Consider the following 20850-nt stretch of genomic DNA (forward strand, 5'->3'; position numbering starts at 1 on the left):
TCTGCGAGGGCCAAGTTGCTACTTTTTCCCGCTATGGCCGCGGGGTTGTGTCCTTTGAAGGGCAGTCGAGAAATTCTATGAATTAGGTCGGTCATGATGGGAATAGGCTCCTCTAGCTAGAGATACCCATCATGCACCAGGCACAGCAGCTGCCTGATGACGAAAATGGTGATGGGCGTGCGGTGGTAGTGGGGTATGCATTATAGATGGAGTAACCCAGCCTTCTCCACACCGTGCAACCATTTTTGCTTCATTAACCTTTCCGTGGCTAGGTGTGGGAACTTCTCACTATCCGCGAGGTCCCAATCCTCGAAATTCATGGTCGGTATTTGTCCCAAAGGCAGACCTTCAAATATTATACCATCGAGGAGGAGCAAGGTCTGGAGCGCACTCTTCGTGGCCTCCAGGTCTTTCGGTATCTTGGCTTTCCCTTTCCACGGGGGGACGTATGTAGGTAAATTTGTTGCAGAAGGCATTGGTGAGACATCCTCCACCTCATCGTCTTGCACCTCAATTTGAGCGATTAGAGCTTGCAAGTCTTCCTCCTTCGCGTCTGATTCAACGGTGACGACTTTTCCCTTTTTTGCCATTGACAATTTGCTAAACCGTGGGTTTCTTGGGGATACATGAACTAGGCCCATAGTCTGCTTATCTTTCTGTGGCTGCAGCGTTCGTGGTGATTTTGGAACTTTTGGCATAGCTGCCGCTTCTCCAGGCTCCTCATGGGCCATATGGGGCTCTGCGGTAACTTCGGCGAATCGCACTCTTGTTCTAGCAGCCATCATTGTGTCTATAGTCAAAGGTGGTAAGAGTACGTAACGCTCACTGCTCTATAACTGCTCAATTCTCACACAACCAAGTGTTGCCTTGAGGCTAGCCGTAGGTATTTTATAGCACCTTCTTGGCGGCAGATTGTCCCAAATCTAGCTCTTAATTTGTGTCTTAATTGCCTGCTGCCCGCTCCTTTTTGCCTTAAATTGGACCTCTTGTCATGAACAGTGACACCAACGGTCACCTCCCAACCTACCCGCGCGACAGCGCAGCCCTCTATGCGTGGTCGTGACCCCTGTAACATACTGATCTTGCGCGCAACCTCCTTATCGCGCAGCTCCCATACAGACTCTTTTATAGTCCCGCGCTCTCTTTCAATTGCTTGGAACGCTGAGACTGTGCTCCCTATTGATAGTCAGTTGGTCGCACCACCTGTGCGAGGCTTCAATTCACTTTCCAGCCTAGTCCACGGGCACTCCTCCATTACCCTCGCGACAGTGAGCGCCGCGCATTCTTCCTTACGTGTTGTGATCCCCTGGTTACTCTGTTTGGTAAGGTGCAATCGCAGCCATGGTAGCAAAGTCACACATACTCAGCGACAATATTCTAATGCAATGGTATGGTTGCCCATATCTTGTCCTGTCATTCTTAGTTTATCGACGTGGCAAGCTTGCATGATTTCGGTTTCTAGTTTGTTGATTTCTGCATCCAATAACCTTCTTTTCTCCCTCAGCCATACCCGATATTCTTCAAGTTCGCGAAGCTTACGGTTCCCTCGCCGAATGGCTTCCTAAAGCCACATATGTTCGTCCTGGTCCTCGCGTACTGTTCCAACTGTGGGAGCTAATGCGTGAGGATTCCTTTCCTCCAAAACTATGGTCTCGACTTTGCTCTTCAGCTTCGGAATCATTTCCGCGCTTAGGTTTTTACACATGGCCCTATAGGCCCATCGGACCGCTGGTACGCGCAGGTCCCAATCAGTTCGTCTCACCTGGTGAACCTTGTTCAGGATTCCACATACCTTCTTGAATGCTTCTACGTGGAACGTTTGTGGTGCACGTCGCTTTTCCTGCTGCTGCGTCCTGTTCCGATTTTCAATCCTTAGTTTGGGGTGTGTTCGTGTGGGCTGCACAGCACACGTCTGTACCCATCGACACAGGTGGGTGCGCAAGATGCTTTGTCCTGGCTGCCTGACTCTCGTTCGAAGCTGGGGGCTTCCAAACCATAGGCGCATCATCCTTCTATATCTACGTCAGTCCTCAAAATTTCCTTGATGTGTACCCCACCATCGTGCGGGTGTTGCGCGTAGTGCCCATTTCAACGCATCGAACCACTACTGTTCTGGTACTGCACTTTCAAATTTGCTCAAGAATTCATCCACCACTATCAATCCATCATATGTCGGCAACTCTCGTGCCTCTGTTGTCACGCAACGCAGTGATCTAATCATCATGTTGCAATTCAGCGTTGTCACTTTGTGCAATAGATTCTGCCATCGTTCTACTTCTTCGTTTGAATCTGAAGTGCAGGAGCTTTCGCGCTCCCACGAGATTCTCCCATCTGCAGTCAGATTCACCCGATCCTGGTCTCGTGTAGTTATCTTGTAAATACAATCCAACTCATCGTCACTTTCATTGTCGCGCACTGGTTCAGTGCAGAGCGCTCCTTTCGCTGGGTCTAGCGCGACTACTATGCGTAGTGACTTTTTCTCGAATATCATCTTCCACTTCTTTAGGTTGATGACTCCATTCATATCAGTGGCCCAGTCTATTCCTAACAGCGCGAGATAGGGATTGCTGTCATCGACAATCTCTATCACTTCAAAATTCGTCTATGTACTCACGCCTTCAATATCAACTGTTACCCCTTGTAACCTCCCCATGGGAAAAATCTTCTGTTGGTTCGCCATTTGTAATTGAATAGGGGACCACTATAACGTGGGCCTGCCCATGCATTCCCATGTTTGCTTTGGTAACACATTCGCGTCCGAACCCAGATCTAGGATTACCTGATCCATTTCATACTCACCAATCTACGCAGTCAATCTCATTTCCCTCCCGGTGCGCAATGCATGCTTTCTTAATTTCCAGACTACGCGTAGTTCTCCTGACCCCGTGCACCTGGTGATTAGCTCTTATAGTCCCTATTACATAGTAATTTGTCACTGTCTTCCCTCCAGTCCTTCTACCATGTCATGTGTCCAAGTCAAACATGCTCACATTAGACAAATTCTCTCTGATGTTGCCAAATGACCCACTTTTCCTAAGTTATCTACCTCATCGCGGCTATAGACTAAATAAACGCGCTGAAGGGCACTCATAAACAGTCCAGAAGCGCTGCCATCATGGAAGTACACCTGATTCCCATGATGGTCCAATTTCATGTCCCAGCACGAGGTTGTTTATAATCTTTGGCGATGACCTGACTAGCTACGTTATTCAATAGTGATGTCAGCGCTATAGATCAGTTATGCCCCCGCGATGATCCAGATTGGGCGAATTTGTTCCAACAGTTGGCCTTCCAGATGACTCCAGACCTGGTTGTTGGCATAGTTTGTATCGCCCTCCTTTCTCTGGCATGGCTGTTCCGTCATTTGTGTTACCTTCCTTTAGGATAAGCTCACTTTTCCACCTTTCATGGAGACTCCTTCTCCTATTTAAACTCTCACCATTGATATGCATTTCTAGTTTTTGATAGTTGGCTAGTTGAGAAGTGTTGTTAGTGTTTGTGAGCTTGCTAGATAGCTGGTGTGAGTGTGACAAGTGTGGGATTGTTGATAGCTTATGGAAGGTTGTGAAGTTCCCTTAATCTTGTGTAAAACTTATGAGTGAGAGAGACTTGTGTATTGGGAGATCCATCTTCAAAGAGTGAATGCTTGAAGAACAGGCTGGCTGGATCCCTCTGAGAAGGCTTGTGACATCAAGACTTTGGTTGTAAGCTTACTCTTATTTCATTATTAATATAATCAATGATGTTTTCCTATGTCTTGTATGTAATGTACTTGATAGCTCATGACTTCTTGACTTTGTGAATAAATAGATCATTGTTGTTTCCGGTTACGTGCTTTGTTGTATTTACTTTGCATTGTTTCAGGTTGATCACTCATTAGGAGAAGGAAGCGGAAGCTAGAGCGGCGCAACGGAACTCCATCGATCACCGTGTTATAGACATTTTTGGGCACTGCAACCCCAATCAATTATGTCCATAAACCAAGGGCTCCTAAGTCCCTAAAAGTGTTGTTCCAACCCCTAAAAGAACAAGGTCAACTGATTACATCATCTCCCAGAAGTTCTCCATGAAAAACTACTTAGAACTGGTCAAAACTGGACCATCTCACCTGCTCCATGGTCAAAGTGTGCTGCATCCCACCTAAATGCACACGGGAGGTGCGATGCATACTGAAAATCCCTTCTATGGGGTGCGATGGGCGAGAGTGGACAAATGGCAGAGTCAATTTGCGAGGTGGAGGATCATGGAATCTTCCAGAAACTTCTCCTGTGACACTTGCCTCTCTGCATTCGCCCAGGGATGAGTAAGAGATCATCAATCTCCAAGTGGAATCAAGAACTATCAGAGAGAGGACACTAATCAAATCTCAGAAGCTGACTCACCCCCCTTGCAAACATCTATATATGGATCCCTCATCCCAGAGATCCAGAGGCTGGAATTTTGTATCTTGTAAGGAAGTGCTGCTGGTTTCTTGGTGTAACATCATAGTGTTGGGTGATCTAAGCTTTTCATGAGGTGAAGAAGGGCTTTCTTGCTGAGAGGATGATGCTGGGTTAGAATAATTGGTTGTAATCCTCTTTGCTATTCTTGATATTAATAATGTTATTCAAGTTTTCCTCCACATTCTCGTATGATTGATGATATATGCATTTGTGTGGTCAATATATATCTGGTCTTATATTGTTTATGAGTAGATCTCTGTTCTTGGATAGTGTTATGCTGCTTTGATTCCACAGGTTCTCTTTGAAGCTGGGTAGACGAGGACGCGAATGACAAAGATCTATCAGAAGGGAGAGGAATCAAGCAAGGAACCAAGCGCAAGACAGAGGTTGGTCTCCTTTGTTCCCCTCTTATCTACTTCTCATAAAGGAAAACGAAATTAGTTTTAGTTTGTTTGTTTCTAAGATAGCTACCAGTCTTAGTGGGACTAGCAGCTCTGCATAGACACTAGATTTCCCAATAACAAAATGGCGACTCCACTGGGGAGCGAATAGATTGTTTGTTTGTCTATATTTGTTTGCTTTATAAACTTACAGACGGAGCCTGAAGTCAAGCCAGCTAGCCTTCGAACTGCATTTGCTATGCAAGTGCAAAGTAGATCAATGCTGCTTCAGTCTATCTCCGGGTTTTGTTTATGAACTGAACAATCGATTTACAAACTCTCTAATTGCCCTTGTGGTGGCTCTAGTAACCTCCTTAGATCTACCCCTGTGATTTATTTACTGATTACCACTTGCTCGGCCTAAATCCCTGAACTGTACTGCAAACTGTGATTAAGAACTGGATCAAAAGTCTCGCACTATACCATCGCACCCTCTCTTCAAGGATATCAGTATGCATCGCACTTCCCGTGTGCTGTAGGTGGGATGCATATTGGAATCCCTGTGTAACAGGTGCGCTGATCAGAAAAGGCTAATTTTGCCTCAAGACTTTGGTTTTTCTTCACTCTTTTCAGCTCTATTCAGAAGTTTTGCTGTCTATAGTCAGTATACCTCTGTTGGAAACCCCCTTCCTTGCCATTATTCCGCCTCCATTATGCAAAGAACTGTAAATGTTTTTATGTATTGTGATCCATTTTCAGTTATCTTTTACAAAGAAGTAGCGTAATTGAACTGTCGTTTCTTGATTTAAAAGTGTCGCAAGTGTCGTTTTCAGTCATAGAAGAGAATCCGATTGTTCTTGATAGTCGATTACACTGTTACTCTTGTATTTGATTTGAATTAGTAGTTTTTCAAGTGTCGAAAGCAAGTTTTCAATTCCGAATCACAAAGTGTCGTCATTGTCTTCATTTTGTCTTGAAAAGAAGCTTGTTAGTAATATCGCTTTGAAAAATAATTCAGATTTGCGATTAGCTTTCTTTTTATCATTCACACATTAAGAAGGCTGAAAACAAATACATGCATGTGCATTTGCATTTAGACTGTTTGTTTGTTTGATTTAGGACAGTGCATATAGTGTGTGCTCTCTGCTCTATGTGGAAAGCATATCATCTCTCTTTCTTTAGTATCTAGGATTTTCATTGCAAAAAGAAGATTAAACGATTGTTTATCATCTTAGATTGCATTTTAGGAATTGTATATCTACATCACGTGGTGAACCTGAAAGGAAAATTTCTTAAGCAAGATCAACTGTAAAATAAATTTAATGAATCTAAAAACGCTTTGGAACCTAACGCACAACATTTAGAAGTCTAGGCTAGAGACGTATTCCGGTGTCATAAAGCTTGGTAACTGTTGTTTTCATTGCTGGTTGGGTGATTCCTCCACTTTGAGACGATAAGTGCCAGTACGGACTTGTGCTCCCACGTACCGTCGAGTATATATTGGGAGACCACAATAGGCTATATCCTTTATCCATAGGAAGCCGTGTCTGCCACCCTATCGATCGCAATGCACTGAACACAGCATTCGGGAAGATTCGGGAAGATTGACTGCCGTAATGTAAAAAGTATTCTGTAGTTTTGCGATTGGTTTGGTAATCCCTCTGTCTAGATTTCCAGAGTAGTCTCTTTCATTCCTTTTCAAACTCCTTAAAGGAAAAGGTCCATCTGAGCACTTGTCACTTCAAGCTCATTAAAAATCGAAGGCGACTAGAGTCATCTTTTGTTTTTTCTCGACTCTTAAAAATTGAAAAAACAAGTTGTGTCAAAGCGTCTAAAATTCATTTAATTCGGAAACATATTTCCCCTTTATTTTTAGTTGATCGAGTAATCCACAATCGTGGAAGAAAGTCAATTGAAACCCCATCGTTCGTGGAGGCTTACGAGTCAACCGTCTTTGTCTCCAGAATCAAAACTGTTACGGACGAAGTGAACTCGCTTAACCGGTTCAAAATCCCCTGGTAAAGTTAGAACAAGTGTTCCGACACCATCGGAGACACCGGTTACTCCAAACATTTCTGGTATCCCTACCTCTATAGAAGAAGTTCCGCAGCCACCAAAGGACAGTAGAGTTGATCCTAGTGTGAAGGTAAACACTTGTATTACTGAACCGGCTCCATCTATAGCTGATTCGGAAGGTGTTATTCCCCAAACATCTGTCGCTGCAGAATCTATACCTTCTTCGACACCGGAAATATTTTACGGACCTGACGGTCTACCTCTTCCACCTGGTCTGATTGCTATAGAAGAGATTGTGGAGGATCCTCCATCTAGTACTCCATCGCAATTTGGAGTCGGGATCACCCTATATCCTTCTTCATCAGAAATTAGTCTACCGTTATCGGAAGCTCCTGTAGAATCGCTAGGAAATCTTTTGGATAGATTAGAAATGTCTGAACAACTGTCGACATCTAGGACTATGTCATCTGACACAGCGACGGCAGAACTTCCTGCTGTCACTCCAACAATGTTCACCGGCATACCATCTGTCCCAACTAGCTCTCAATCGCTATATGGGGCCCACTCAAGGGCTATTTCGACAGTATGGTCCGTTCCTGTTTGTTCATCCGGAATAATATCCGGGAACTCTTATGTTGAGTCTTAGCAAATTGATCCTTCACAGTGTCAATTTGGGCAGTTCGGTCCTCAAGGGCAAACCATTCCTTTAAGTATCGGATGACTACTGTATGGGGGGAATTATACCCTCTCATTGTCTCCTCTGGGAGGACAACCATACGAGAGTTCACAACAAAATTCAGGTTATGCTAAAATTACATCTAGCGGTTGGGTGCCAATACTGCCTCAACAACCAAGAGTTGTATACTCGATGCAACAATGTTTACCTATGTCAAATATACCAACTACTCCGGCTATTGTGACGGTGTCGCAAGTACAAGCGTTGCCTGTTGTATGCCAGCCTCAGGCTTCTCAGGTTGTAATGCAACAACCTCTTATCCTTGCGACTCAACCACAATCGCCAACTAGTGGAATGACAGAGGCCCAAACAGGTACAATTACTCCTCATCTTGGTCAAACAACCAGTATTGGACGACAACACATGGCTTCACAACCATGGCTGGTGCAATATCAACAACCACAATTCCAACAAGTTTACCAAGGATCTGAGCAACAAATCTTTGCAAATAATGGGCAGCCGTATATTCAAAACGGTCAAAATCAACCATTCTATAATGGTTATGCCCATCAACCTTACCAAAGTTACCAGCATCAAATGCATTATGCTGGTATGCAAAGACCAACTGCTCAGGCAATTCCATCTTATCTTGGGTATGCTTCGCCAAACCTGAATCAACAGTTACCCTTCGTGGCGACTTTAGAGTTACCGGATCTAAATCGGCTAACGAACGATCCAATTGCTTACGCCCCTTGGTGGCCAGCGATTCCGCATAAACTTCCGTCAGATATTCCTAAATGTAATGGGAATCCGGTGAAGACCCGTCAAATCATGTGACGATATTTCATCTGTGGTGTTTATCAAGCACCCTAAATGATGATTCGATTAGGCTTCGCCTTTTTAAAGAACGTTAACTGGTCCGACAACAAAATGGTATATCGAATTACCTAGAGCTTCGTTTGATAACTTTAGTATCCTAGCCACAACCTTTTTAACCCATTTTCAGTTACCCATAAGGTACGAAACGGGAACAAAACTTCTTACCAATTTCAAGCAAACGACGACCACTCACATATTCGATCATATTCATGAGTGGCGACGTCGTTGTAGAATGGTAAAAATGTACGTTCCTGATCATCTTTTAGCTGAATGGTTTATAAAGTCATTATTACCTTCCATTACAGAGGACATGGCAAAGGGAAGATTCGTCACTGAAGAGCAAGTTATTGCTCGTGCACAATATTTAGACTTGATTTATACTCAGTCTGGCATGCTCTACGATAAAATCCCTAACGCTCCCAGACCGGAATTTTCCATTCCTCCTCCTCCTAAATCGAACAATGACTCTCATGTCAGCGATGGCGTGATTGGTACAATAGACACGAAATCAACAAAGGCTACATCTAAAAAGGCCTGTAAGGTTTCTAGTCAAAATGCAAAAGAAGAACTTCTCGCCTCGGAAGTAAATGCCGTCTCAACTGACAAAGGCAAAGAAACCAATCAACCAGGAGGCAAGAAGAAAAACAAAGGGAAGAAGAAGAAACAGGAGGAATCATCACCTGAAAAATCTTCTGCAAACCCTTCTGGAGATAAGAAACCAAACCGTCCATGTCTTATATGTGATGAGGATCATTGGACAAGAGAGTGTCCATATAAAGCTGAGCTTAGAAAATTCTTCAAGAATTCGAAAACCTCGACAATATTAACTGATCCATTTCCAAATCTAGGAACAAATCTGGTCGCCAGTGATAATGCTTCCCCATCCCAAGTGCTGATGTTGTCGGTTTCGAAACAGCAAAATGATGCTTTGATAACGACAAGGAATAAAGATTACGGGAATCCACAACTGTCGAACAACAAGGATAAAGATCATCCTAGTAGTTCGACAACAACTTTGACAGAAGTTGTGCCGCCCATCATTCCAGAGCTAACAATAAAACCGCCAAAGGGAGTAGTACACAAGTCGACATTTAATCCTCGTGCCAGAGCAGCACAACATTATAATATAGTGGAAGATCTGGCCCAATCGCCATCCGCTATGTCGATACTTGAGGTACTGCAAAACTGCCCCTCCCAAAAGCAGGCTCTATTACCAACAATAGGTGGGATTGACCCAAAGGATTCTAATCTTGTGTCCTTTAATCACAAAGGATATGACCCTCAGTTACCAGCTCAACTAGCTTTCCTCATTCAAGTGAAAGCCCTCAACAAAACTGTTCATCGAACAATTATTGATGAGGGGGCATCTACATGTATTATGTCGATGAGTTGCTGGAAAACTTTAGGATCTCCAACCTTGTCGCAATCTTTGACGAGATTAAAAGCATTTGATGGACGAACATATACCCCATATGGGATTTTAAGTAACTTGCAAGTTGAACTGGGGGGTAAACAATAGAAATAGATGTTGAAGTAATCGACGGAAACCTCGATTACAACATCCTACTAGGAAGGCCCTGGATATATGCTATGGCTACCGTTGTGTCGACCTACTTTAGAAAGATTGCATTTCCCTTTCAAGGAGGAATTACAATCGTCGACCAACAAACATTTCTCCCCAATAGTTCCCAAGTTACGGGAAGCATTCCAATGATCCATGGAAGCCCCCATTTGCTTCAAAATATCGGAGTAGGCCTACTAAAAGACCCTATATTAATGGGGACTTTTTCCCTCCCACCTCCAATCAATCTAGCGGAAGTGGCAACGGTAGGAACCTGCAATATGATATCTTCTATTCAAAAGATCTCAGAAAATGATATTAACATGGATCATCTGCAGGTATTGCCTCCAAGTTCAATAGAAATATTGTAGCAATCAATGTTTTTGGCATGGGAGGCAAACCCAAATCAACGCTCATCAAGTGTTTGGATAGATAGATCTAAGGAGTATGGCACCCGTTTAGATCCTTGGTCGCAAGTGCATTACACCGACAAAGGAATTGTTCAGTCAATGATAATTGACGGGGCGCCATGGGAAGATTACCACCATCGTTCCCATCTTCCAGATTGTCAAGAAGATACTCCTGATGACCTTCATCATCCTTCAGTTTTTTATTTCCTATCAAATACTGTAAACACGATGGATTCCGAGTGAAACTTGTCCAATATCAAAGAGACTATCGCCATAAATATCTCGACCAAAACAGATGTTGTAGAGAATATTTATGTTGGCAAATGTTGTTCTCCTTCAGAACTGGAAATATACAAAGTTCTTTTTCATGAATTCAAAGATGTCTTTGCTTGGTCATATGATGAAATGCCAGGCATTGACTCGAGTATAGTTGAACATGAAATAAAGATGTATCCAGATGTCAAACCAGTACGACAACGACTACGGCAAGTGCACCCCAAGAAAGCCGCTGCCATCAAGGCAGAAGTTGAAAAACTTCTCCATGCTGGTTTTATTTACCCGGTTCCTCTAACCGATTGGGTATCGAACATTGTTCCTGTAATGAAAAAACAAGGAACGATTAGAGTGTGCGTCGATTATAGGGATGTAAATCAAGCTTGTCCAAAAGACAACTACCCTACACCCTTTATTGACCAGATAATTGATGAATGCACCGGATGTGAAATCTTTTCATTTATGGATGGATTCTCTGGGTATAATCAAATAAATATCCGCCCACAGGACCAGTCAAAGACTGCATTTATTTGTCCATGGGGCACATTTGCATATCGCAAGTTACCCTTTGGTTTAAAGAACGCAAGGGCAACATTTCAGAGGGCAATGAATTACGCCTTCCATGACATCAAAAACATCGTTCAACCATATCTCGACGACCTTCCAGCTCATTCACGAAAGCGGACCGATCATCCGCAGCATTTGAGAGCAATATTTCTACGTTTCCGACACTACAAGATACGACTCAATCCACACAAATGTGTGTTCTGTGTCAGTTCTGGTTGTTTGCTTGGCTTTGTAGTCTCAAAGGACGAAATTTGTCTCGACCCATGTAAGGTTCAGGCAATCATAAATTTGCCTCCACCTTCAAATTTGCTTCAGATTCAGAAACTCCAAGGGAAAGCAAACTTTCTGAGGAGGTTCATTCCAAATTACGCCAAACTTGCTAAAGGTTATACACGTCTATTGAAAAAGAAGTACCCTTCGTATGGGATTAGGTCATGCAAGCTTCCTTTGATGCTTTAAAGGAATCCCTAATGAAAGCATCATCAATGTATGCTCCTGATTATCAAAAAGACTTTAACCTGTATCTGGCTGCAGCGGATACAACCATCGCAATGGTTTTAGTTCAAGAAGACAATGGAATTTAACATCCCATATATTATTTGAGTAGAAACTTAAATGATACAGAAAACAAGTATTCCTATGTTGAAAAGCTGGCTCTCGCAACTGTTCAAGCGATACAGAGATTTCGACACTATGTCCTCTTTCGAAAAACTACCATTTTGTTAGATTGCAACCCCATGACTTATATACTGTCGCGACAATTGTTGGGGGGAAAATATTCAAAATGGATAGCAATTCTTCAAGAGTTTGATATGGAATTTGTAAAATCCAATTCGAAGAAATCCCTGGTTTTCGCGGAATTACTATGCGATCTCCCATCGTCGTCCAACGATGAAACATCCAAAGAAACCATCGTGGATGAATCTTTGTTTCTGATATCTTCAAGCAATCCGTGGTATGGAGATATAATCATCTATCTCCAAACCCAAAAATACAGGTCTAATACCTCTCGCTTGGAACAAAAACGTATTCGTTACCAATCAAAAGACTACATGATCGTCGGTGATACGCTTTATCGTCGTGGTGTCGATACAGTTCTGAGGAGGTGCCTCACCCATGAGGAGGCCGAAAAAGTCTTGAATGATTGTCATTCAGGCAAGTGTGGGGGGCATCAATCTGGTTACGCTAAGACGCAAATTTTTTTACGAGCATGATACTTCTGGCCAACAATGTTCAAAGATTGCATAACCGCAGTCAGAAGTTGCCATGCATGTCAAATTTTCGATAGCAAAACCAGAAGACCACCCACACCCCTGCAACCAATAGTTGCTGTTGGGCCATTCACCAAATGGGGCATAGATTTCATGACATGTAACCCCACCTCGACCGGGGGGCATGGGTATATCATAGTCGCGATAGACTATTTTACCAAATGGGCCGAGGCGATGCCTACATTAAACAACACCGGCGAAACAACTGCCCTTTTCTTTTTCAATCATGTAGTTGCCAGATTCGGTGTTCCACAGGCCATAGTCACAGATCATGGATCGCATTTTCGCAATCACATGATGGTTGAATTGGCTGCCAAATTGGGGTTGTCCCACGACAGCTCTACTCCATATTACCCGCAGGCAATTGGACAAGTTGAAGCAATTAACAAAGTCCTGAAGCGGATGCTGCAAAGGATGATTGGAGTCCACAAAAGGAGTTGGCACCTGATCCTGTACTCAGCCTTGTGGGCATACCGAACATTAGTAAGGAATGCAACCGGGTTTACACCCTTTCAACTGGTGTATGGCCTAGAAGCAATCTTACCAGTTCAGTGTGAAATCTCGTCCCTCAAACTTGCAGTCGACCTTCTCCCCGGAACTTCAGAAGAGGAGGCTTGTTTCTTGGAACTAATCCAATTGGATGAAACCCGTCGTGATGCCGCTTTGGCTAACGAAGCCCATAAGAAACGAGTCAAAGCGTAGTTCGACAAGAATGTCAAACCCTGTGTCTTCTCAGAAGGTGACTTGGTCTTACTTTACGACCAGGAATCTGATAAATTGGGAGCAGGTAAATTCAAATCCTTATGGATGGGCCCCTATATTGTTAAACGTGTATTAGCAAAAGGAGCCTACGAGTTAGTAGATTATGATGGGATTCCACTGGCGCAACCCCGTAACGGGTTGTACCTTAAGCGTTACTATGCATGATTCAGTGTAGTAACCCCTATGCTTTTGTTAAATTTTTGTTTTCGCTAAGGGTAATTGTTTTGGTCAGGTAATCCACTTTTTACATTTGTTGCAGATGTCGAACCTATTGGAATCATTTGTTGGATATGCCGACGGAGCGAGTCGTAGTTCACGGAACCTATCTTCTGCGGCCTGGGCCATTTTTGATCCAAGCGGTGAGTTAGTAAGTTTCAGAGGGGTATGTATTGGTCGGTCAACAAATAACATCGTTGAATATAGCGCATTGATAGAACTCCTCTTTGATGCCATCACCCTTGGCATATGCCGACTTGTCGTCAGGCTAGACTCACAACTCATCATCCTACAACTCACTGGCATCTACTTGTCCGAAATCCAGCTATCTATCGCATGTTCCTAAGGGTCAAGATTTTGGAAAGGCAATTTGATTTTATTTAAAATCAACATATTTACAGAAACTTAAACACATTAACAGACTCATTGGAAAATTATGTGTTAGATAGACATTTGCAACATTTATAAAAAGAAGCATTTCATCAATATTTGCATCAGGATCATGTAACTTAACCAAAATAAAACTCCGAAAATAAAAAATATATATATAATTGTTTATGGTTTACACATAATGTTCTGTCACCAAGACAAAAATTGGTTAGATGACCCAAAACTCAAAACTCTAGAGGGCACCCTAGTCTAATGATGCCGGTGATAACAAGTCACCGCCTGTGTAATCATGCGTAAAAGCCTAGTCCATCGACTCGGCACGCCGATAGTATGTCGATGCAGCCTCAGAGGCAGCTCGTCAGTTCTCACGTCCGGAATACCAAGAGTGAGGCCTTCGACCTGATCCTGCAATACTGAAATAGTCTCGACCACATCAAGGTCGCGAAGGATAGCCCTTCCCACAGCCTCTCCTACTGGGGCGGCAACTGGCACTCTCAGGGGTACTACTGGCCGAACTGGTCCAACATCTGCATGAGCACATGAGTTTTGATTAGTCCTGATAGAAGAAAGAATAAGAACATTATAAAGAGAAATGATGAACAGAGATATGGTCAAAGAATTTACCGATGGCACCCCACTGCTCGCCGGCCGGCAATACCAAATCCGGGTCACCCCAGAAATCCATACCAGCATATGGATACTCGGAAAAAACCATCTCCTGACGATTGAACCACTTGAAGAAGGTATCAGAAAAGGAAACCTGGGACTGACCAAAATTTCTGGCCATAAGGTCGACCCATCTCTGCATCCGTGCCTCAGTCGGTGGAGGTAAACCAAGTGAAACATACTGCGACTGCATCAACGGGATCTTTTCCAAGGCAAAAGCGGTCAAAATAGAACCATATCCAAAGTTCTTCAATCTTCTGCTTTTTACCTTGGTCAGTTTTTCTTTCATCACAGAGAGTACTGCGTCATACGAGTTGAACACCTTTGGTTCAAGGCATTCCAAGGCATACTGCATATAAGACCTGTTGGCCACATGAAGAGTCGCGCTACCAGCCAGTCTAGCAAAAGTGAATAGAATGGTCCTCAAGGACCTGTCAGTGACATCTCGGATATTGATCTTGCCGTCCTTACTTGGCTGAGATCCCTCTCTGCAGTATCGATGAATATAATCTCTCACAGATTCACCCCCACGGGCTGAACCTGATAATGAGATGGGGGCACCACGCCTCGATAAGCCGGTCAAAAAGTAGATGTCCATGACAGTCAAAGGGATGGATTTGCCCCTGATCTGGAACACCTGGTTGGTAGGATCCCATGCATCGAGAAAATATTGCAACAAGTTGATTTGTTGCCTCATGCTAGAGATGCGGAAAAACTTGAACAGGCCACAGTTCCGTAGTGCATTTACCGTAACCGGATCATGTAAAGCAAGCATGTCCTCTTCTTCATGCTCACGTTCTCGCCATGTAACAGGAATTTTTCTCCAATGAATCTCTGAAAACAAACAAGAGAAGAGTCAGGATCCTGATTTGGTGAAAAACAGGCAAAAATTTCCATGAAAAACTGTGCACAAGTTTCCCTCCTTGCGCCCATCGCACCCCTAGCAGTGTACTGGGTGGGATGCATGTTGACTGGCCAATGGCCAAGCCAACATGCATCGCATCGAAATGCCAAGCGAACATGCATCACACCTTTCGATATAGGAAAGGTGCGATGGAGCCAGGGCGAATTCTTCAAACCCCAGGGGCTCAGAAAAACCAGGAAACATGCTCAGAATTCAAAAAGGAAAGAATGAAACTGAAGAGCTCAGGTTTAGCTCTTACCTAGCCCAGATGGCGCCAAGAATCGTGCACAGAATCTCCTGGAATCAACTGGTGAAAATCAAGGGGGAAAGAACCTCCAAAGCTCCAACAAACCAAATTTCAAATGAAATGGTAAAATGAGAGGTAAAAACCACTTTTAAATTACTTTTCACGTAATTCAAGTAAAATATTAGTGTTTTGACTCATTTTTCAAGCATATATTATTCATTTCTAACTAGTTTGATGAAGCAATTGAATAGGCAGTACAACCTTTGAAGGAACAAATTTGTCAATGGTAAAATCAAGGTAATCAATGACCATTATATCGAGCAGTTTTTATGTGGAGTTCAAGCTCATTAAAAATTAAACATAAGCAGTGAGCAAATGTTTCCCCCAGAGTTTAAGCTCATTCATTAAAAAATGAACCAATTTCCGGTAAATAACCATCGTGAATGCATTATCATCAGCCTTTGAAGCCTTGGTTGTGTTCTCATCATCACCTCCACTCTGTATTGGCCGATCATTCACCTCCATTTGATTGTTTACCCTTTTTGAGGAACAACTGCGAAGAGTGATCCTGTTAGCCATCCTTGTGACACTGTCGTGATTGGAAAATTCCAAACCTTACCTGGAATTAGTTGCTACCCGAATTTATCACTCGTTCCTCGAAAAACGAGTCTCCTTTAAGCTCTTTTCATCTGACTCGTAAAATATGAAATGATTGTCGAGCAATTCGCCTCTTCATCTCGTTAAAGTGACCGGAAGTGCCATCCCTCCTTTAGATTTTAATCTTTTTGGACCTGAGGGATTATTACACAAAAATATCGAGCGCTTGTTTTGTTCAGCTCGTTAAAATTACCGAAAATTCATCCCTTTTGTATTATTTTATACTTTTTTGGACTTAAGGGATTATATGACGAAAAAGGATTGTTGGAGTTTTCTTTACGTCTCTTTCAGACTCTCTAAAATTGAAAAAGACCGAGTTATCTTTGTCGTTAAACTCGTTAAAACCGAATAGCGACAAACTTGTCCATACAGACAAGAACGAGTTTCACTATTGCTAGGCTCGTTAAAACATAGTGATGGGTTTGCCCGAAGGGAAAATTATAGAACAAGCATATGTTATCCTCCTCAAGCTTGACAAAAATAAAAAGGTACTGGTCAGCAATGACTGGGGAAAAATTGGGAGGAAAACTTGAAAAAACTTTATTGGTAGCAAGTCGCTCTTGAACATGACACTTTCACTCCGCATCCGAGTCGGGTTGGGTTGTTCCGTTCACTGGTCATATCACCATTGGTCCATCACACCATCCACATTTGGGGTTAACGCTACCAATCCATCATGTCAGTGTCGCCGATATGTTCAAGAGAAGTCGCTCAGAGAATTCACCTGTGTCTCATCCACTGTAATACATTCACACTCCATTCTTTCATGACTGCCACCCTGAACCTTATATCATCATATCATTTTCACCTCCATTAAAATCATTTGCTCCATTCCGTGTCATAGATGTGGGATTCACTAAGGCCCTCCTATGACGGTTCGCTTCTTGTCGACATCAGCTCATTATCCAGGAAGTCGATCTAGGAACAACCCTTTCAGTACTTTGAAGCTTGCGTGCCTCAATGGCAAGTTTCTCACTTCCAGCGACAGGTTTACATCAATGGCCTTCGACCGAAAGATTTTGCGTGGTGTTCGACGCCAAGTCCCTTATTCACACCACGTGAATTGTACTGTAGTACCTTGAGGGTCATCATCATTATCGGTGATTCCTCTCGCGCCTGTTAACAACTTATATCATTGGTTGGTAATCAGGCAATGTCTTTCCATGTTCGACTCTAGAACATCTCTCACATGGATCGACTTGTACTTTGAGTGAAGATCGAACGAGATTGAAGACCCCGGATCTAGTTTCATCCATCCAGGTTGCGATATATATTCAGGAAAATAAAGACATCAAATGTACATCATTGCTGCACAGATAATCATCCAATCTAAGGGATGATGGCTTTACCAGAATCATCAGTCTGCACACAGACGATTGTCTGTCTTATGTACATGAAAATGAATTTATAAAGCTGAGCATGGGAATGCCCGCCTCAGCTAGATCATGAAAATATTATGAAGATAATGTATTGTATTGTATCTTATTACAGGTCGCCTTCCAGCTTGAAAAAACTTCGGATCCTCATGATAAAGCATTTCACCCGACATCAAAAGATTAACGACCTCATGCTTTAGGGGGCAACTGTTATAGAAATTTTTGGGCACTGTAACCCCAATCAATTATGTCCATAAACTAAGGGCTCCTAAGTCCCTAAAAGTGTTGTTCCAACCCCTAAAAGAACAAGGTCAATTGATTACATCATCTCCCAGAAGTTCTCCATGAAAAACTACTCAGAACTGGTCAAAATTGGACCATCTCACCTGCTCCATGGTCAAAGTGCGTTGCATCCCACCTAAATGCACACAGGAGGTGCGATGCATACTGAAAAGCCCTTCTATGGGGTGCGATGGGCGAGAGTGGAAAAATGGCAGAGTCAATTTGCGAGGTGGAGGATCATGGAATCTTCCAGAAACTTCTCCTGTGACACTTGCCTCTCTGCATTCACCCAGGGATGAGTAAGAGATCATCAATCTCCAAGTGGAATCAAGAACTATCAGAGAGAGGAAACTAATCAAATCTCAGAAGCTGACTCACCCCCCTTGCAAACATCTATATATGGATCCCTCATCCCAGAGATCCAGAGGCTGGAATTTTGTATCTTGTAAGGAAGTGCTGCTGGTTTCTTGGTGTAACATCATAGTGTTGGGTGATCTAAGCTTTTCATGAGGTGAGGAAGGGCTTTCTTGTTGAGAGGATGATGCTGGGTCAGAATAATTGGTTGTAATCCTCTTTGCTATTCTTGATATTAATAAATCTATTCAAGTTTTCCTCCACATTCTCATATGATTGATGATATATGCATTTGTGTGGTCAATATATATCTGGTCCTATATTTTTTATGATAGTAGATCTCTGTTCTTGGATAGTGTTATGCTGCTTTGATTCCACAGGTGCTCTTTGAAGCTGGGTAGACGAGGAAGCGAATGGCAAAGATCTATCAGAAGGGAGAGGAATCAAGCAAGGAACCAAGCGTAAGACAGAGGTTAGTCTCCTTTGTTCCCCTCTTATCTACTTCTCATAAAGGAAAACAAAAGTAGTTTTAGTTTGTTTGTTTCTAAGATAGCTACCAGTCTTAGTGGGACTAGCAGCTCTGCATAGACACTAGATTTCCCGATAACACACCGGTTGAGGTAGGCCTCCAATTATGACTATTCAAGGAAAGCTATTGTTGATCTGTCCTCGTTTGTGACTAGACCCACTCTAGGGCTAGAGGGGTTGCCTTTGTTCACGGAGGGAACACTTTCCTGTATCACAGGATGGCCTTAAGATCATCAAAATATTTTTGGGCCACCTCGTCCCATGAAAAGGGCATTCCTTGTTTGAGTAACCAAGTAAATCCTGTGGCTAGCCCGACATAGTTGGGTATAAAACGACGGATAACGTTGGCCTTTCCTTGCAAGCTTTGGAGTTGGTGCAGTGAAGGAGGGGTTAAATTTACAACGGCCTTGACTTTGAGTGGATCCAAGCGAATACCATCCTTGGAAACGATGAAGTTGAGGAGTCACCCTGATTCCACGCAGAAAACACATTTGTGTGGATTTAACCGAATGTTATAGTGTCTGCAGTGTAGAAAAATCTGTCGGAGATGGTTTGGGTGGTCTTGGAACTTATGAGAATGGGCAGGAAGGTCATCCAAGTAACGCTAGACAATGTTGTGAATATCATGAAACGTGTAGGACATTTCCCTTTGAAACGTGGCCCTAGCATTTTTGAGGCCGAAAGGGAGCTTCTTGTACGCGAATGTACCCCATGGATAGATAAAGGTTATCTTTTCTTGATTGGCCAATGCGATGTTAATTTGGTTATAGCCAGAAAAACCATCCATAAAGGAAAAGATCTTGCTCTCGGCGCATTCATTAATGATTTGATCAATGAAGGGAGTATGATAGTTGTCTTTAGGACATGCACGATTAAGATCTCGATAATCTACGCAAACGTGGATTGTGCCTTGTTTTTTAGTCACCAGGACAATATTGGACACCCAGTCTATAAGGGGGATGGGATAAATGAACCCAACTTTGAGAAGCTTTTTGACTTCACCCTTAATAGCAGCAGCCTTCCTAGGGTGCATCGGGTGAAGCCATTGGCGAACGGGCTTCGCGTGCGGATACGTTGGTATTTCATGCACCACAATGCTAGGATCGATGCCAGACATTTCTTCGTAAGACCACACAAACACATCACGGAATTCCTGAAATAGATGAGTATATGTCTTGATCTCATCCGGAGAACAAGATACCCCAATATGAACATGTTCAACAACACCGGGTTTGATAGAAATGTCAATCAACATCATTTGGGTAATATTACCTAGAATTCCTTCCGACCATACTTCATGAGTAACAGTCAGTGGCGGAAAAGGAGAAGAGGACTCTTCGAAAGCAATATACATGACCATTGGGTGAGGCAGGAACGAGGAGTGATGATGAGTATCGATCCATGGTGGTTCCTCGAGAGACATGATTTCCATGATACCTTCATCAGTGAGGAAGGTCTCGGCTAAGGGATCAGACGATTCCAAAGTGCCAAGCCAAGGGGATTGAGAGTACATATCAAGAGAGTTCTTCGACATATGAGAATCAAAGGATGTAGAGTTCAAATCTGAAACAATTTCGACATAATTGACTTCGGCGGGCTAAGTGGCATAACCTAGCCCCAAGTATCAACAAGATCTGGTGCAGGTATGACCCAAGGATCAGTTTTGACCAAGATCATGTTGTGGTGGGAGTGGAAAAATTTCCATTAAGGCATAATCTTTGAAGAGACCTTCCCCCATACTCTCATGGGGAGCACCAAAGTGCTTAACGTACAGAACATTGCCATTCGAGGAGGAAGAGGCAAAGAAAGACAACTGATCGACAGTGGCAATTTTCCCTTGATGGGGAAAATGGATCACACGGAACAAGGAGGAGGCCATGGCATGCATGGCATGAGTCCAACTTCGACCGAGTAGAAGATTATAATTGAGATTGGCATCAACAATTTCTACTTCGACCTGCACTGTCTTGCCTTCCAGGGTGATGGAAAGGTT

Source organism: Pinus tabuliformis, chromosome 2_2, assembly GCF_031772625.1.
Source record: "Pinus tabuliformis cultivar Carrire ecotype Pingquan chromosome 2_2, CPIR1, whole genome shotgun sequence".
Lineage (NCBI taxonomy): Eukaryota > Viridiplantae > Streptophyta > Pinopsida > Pinales > Pinaceae > Pinus > Pinus tabuliformis.